General features: G+C 42.7%; 1 long non-coding RNA gene across 4 annotated transcripts in view; it reads right to left on the bottom strand.

The window, feature by feature from the left end:
- Window positions 1-3,613, bottom strand: part of LOC307215533 — a 43,693-nt gene that overhangs the window by 33,851 nt on the left and 6,229 nt on the right. The window lies entirely within an intron of this gene.

Genomic DNA, 3,613 nt, shown 5'->3' with positions numbered 1-3,613 from the left:
CCTCTTGTGGCTTGTCAGCTGTAAACTATGCTGCATGCATAACAATTACATGGTCACCCACACAACCACACAAAACAATCCCTTCTGGTTTAGTTTGTGACTATGGAATATTTTGTTATATGTGGTAAAGGAAAAAATTCCATTTGCAAGAATAACATCTAGCAAACTCTTTTCATCCCCTTTTCTGAAGTATACAAACTTAGATCATTGTCCATCTAGCTCAGTATTGTCAATACTGACTGGTAACAGTGCTTCCCCCCAGCCCTATTTGGAGAGATCAAGAACTGAACCTAGGATATTCTAGATGCTAACCATATGTACCACCACTAAGTTGCAAGCTCTCCCTATCACATCCAGTTCTGCATATATTGGCCCCACATTACAAACATCACTGGGAAGATGGAAGGCAAGAGTAGACCATAACAGACCTGTGTGCACACAATGTGCTGCTCAAATGTGTATATGTGCATCTGTGCTGGAAGAGACCTTATTCTTTTATCTCCTTTGGTGTTTCAGTGACTGTCACAAGTATATGATAGAGCAGTGCCCTTTGCATTGCGTGGACAGGCGGAGTCCCCAGATCCCGAGTGGTCCCCCCCGTCATGTGGAATAACGACTCTAGACAACGTGCTATGGGATTAAATTGGCCACAACTTTATTAAATTTCAAATGTGGGTAGACCTTGGCTCAGGCATTGGGCGTTCTCCCTCCCTAGTCCCCAGCCGGGGACCTAGGGAGCATCAGGGTTATCCAGTGTGGGGGGGGGGGGATGGGCCGGCTCTGGAGAACATATGTTCAAGCAGAGATAGCCGCCCCCGTTACGCCGCCGCAGGGGAGAGCAATGACGACCTTTCGGCGTACGGCCAAAGCCTCCCTTCAAAAACCCCTTTAACGGGGAACCCTGGTATCGCCGCCGCAAAGAGGAAGATGGACTAAAGGATTCTGCCCAAGGCCTGATACCGCCAAAGTTGTGACGTTTTGCTACGGGAAAGGCGAAACCTGCCAATGCAGGGAAATTCCTTTCCGGCCCTTTAACAGCGACCTTATCGTAGCAGCACCCGCATACCTGTGGAGACAGGTTAACCTGCAAAACCTATGAAGAAAAGTTAACCTGCAAAAGAAGACATTAACTGAGGGTGGGTAGGGTGGGAGAAGCTCTGGAGCCAAGTGAGGATTAACAATTAAGATCCACCCTCTATTGTGTGGGCAGGTAATCCCTCCCCTTACCTGGCCTGGTTTCCCTGGCAACGCTTCCCCCAGGTGGGATTGGACAACTCACTGGGGTAGGCGGGGACCTCCAGGTATCCCACCTGAGGGAAGGCAAAGCCTATGCTGATGGGGCCACTCCAGATCCAGGGCTGCACGCGTCCACGCAAAAGGCGCCCCCCCGTTTTAAGTGGGGAGCAGTCATTACTAACGACTATCTGCCATCCTGCCCTTTATAAGACAAACATTTATTCATATTCATATATATATATATATATATATATATATATATATAGCCCTTGGAGTAAAGTATCTCCCCCACCCTAGAAAGGCTAGTCTCCCTGTATAAGATCTCCATCCCTGCTCTAATATGTTTGACTAGTTCCCATGCCATGGCTACAGAAATGGAACTAGTGTAATAGCAGAAATAAACCTTTACTACTGTTCTTGAATGGTGGGGGGAATTATCTGTATAGAGCCAATATGTGATCAATAATCATGCATGGATATGACCATGTCTTATCTGCTGTTGGATCTAAAGTTGTATACCTACAATATGGTATTTTGAAATAAGAATAATTTATTTTATGATTATTCAAATTTGCTAAGAACTTAAAAATTAGTAATGTTTCTGCCTTATAAAAACCCAAGCAGCATTGGCTGTGGAAACCCAGCCAGATGGGCAGGGTATAAATAATAAAATTATTATTATTATTATTATTATTATTATTATTATTATTATTATTTATTATATTACTTCCTAACTTGCCAGGAAATCACTGTAGTGCTACCAGCTGTAACTAAGTAGGAATATGTGAGCAATAAGGTTCCCAAACAATGAATTCCAAATGGTCTTCAGGCAGAAAGCATCCTTACTAAATGAACTGGATCATCTTGTGGTTTTGGATTTTTATATAGGTCCTGGAAGGCACTTGCCATAAATACTAAGCCAGTTATTGAGTGGATTCCCCATGAAAACAATGTTTATGCTGCTAAAGCCCCAATGTTCTGATGGTGTGTGATGCCAAAGTCTCTAAGGATAACACACCTTGTAGGTCAGGACTGGGGAACCTGTGGCTTTCCAGATATTGCTTGACTACAACTCCTATCCCTGACCACTAGCTATGCTTGACAGAGCTGATGCAAATTGGAATCTGACATCAGGAGAACTACAGGTTCCCAAAGTCCTGGCAATTGTCCACCTTGTCCAATGGATTGGCTGGCGGTGAACATGAGATTGCTTTTCGTCCCTTTCAAAAGGCCTGTCCTGGTAGAAGCTTCACACCTTACAGGTTCTGAACTTTAGCACTAAGATAGAAGTGCAAGAAACAGTATGCATTTCAAAAAGGTATCAAACTGCATGGGATTTGTATATGACATAAGTACAGCTTTGATCAGAACAGAGGTGCATCTCCACCATTGTTTTCCATAATGGCTAACTAGATGCTCTGTGACTTTTAAGCAAGGCATATTGAAGATAATCATCTCTTGTTTGTCCCAAGAATCTGGAAATCAAAACTTTACTGATTCAGGACATAGAAGTTCTTTGTTTTAGTTGCTATGGATAATGGTAATTGATAAACCTATATTACATTAGTTTGCCTGATCCTTTTAAAGCAGTCTATTCTAATGGCCAACACAGCATTCAGCAGCTGTGAATTCTGTATATTCACTATGAATTGTGCAAAAGGTGTTTTATTTCAGACAGATGATATATTTATGTACATTCTTTCCTTTATTTTTAAAAATCAAAGAACGCAACCCATATGGGCAACTCATTGTTTGGTTCACTGCACTTCTTATAGTGTGTAGCAAGGGATAGAACGACTGAACTGAAAATAATTTTATCTTGCTACAGTGCTCAAAATAGATACACTGCTGACTATGCTCATGGCAAAGTCAAAGACCTGACACACACAGAATTTTTGTGGCAACCATCTGTCTTAGTAAGACTTTGGATTTGTCATGTTTCTCTGGGTAAAAGCAAGGTCAACATGCCCTCTCTCTCATCTGCTGCAAAAGCCAAGACAGTGATATGACTATTCAGGCTTGCCAACATTTCAATCCCACTCTTAATCTCACATGCTGAATCCAGAGAAAAGACAGCTGTCAAAACCCTTAGTTGCTGGGATGTGCTGGAAGGTATGCCCATTTACTGCCTAATGAGGCCCAACTCTAGTTTTGCACCCAGGTGAACCTAGGCATCATCACTCAAAAGACCGTAAGAGCATTGTTTCTTCATGGCAGCTTGCATTCATCATGTAACAGTGCCACTTCAGTGGACACTTCATGAAGACAGCAAGGCCACTGAGGTAACCTCTTGATATTGCTACTGTTGGTTCATGTTCAGTTATTTGCTAGGTTTCTCTTCAGCACAGGGTTTGGTCCAATTTTAATATGAGGTGGA

This window comes from Podarcis cretensis (assembly GCF_951804945.1).
Source record: "Podarcis cretensis genome assembly, chromosome: 4".
Taxonomy (NCBI): Eukaryota; Metazoa; Chordata; class Lepidosauria; order Squamata; family Lacertidae; genus Podarcis; species Podarcis cretensis.
The sequence above is the reverse complement of the archived record's forward strand: the minus strand, read 5'-3'. Positions and strand labels throughout refer to the sequence as shown.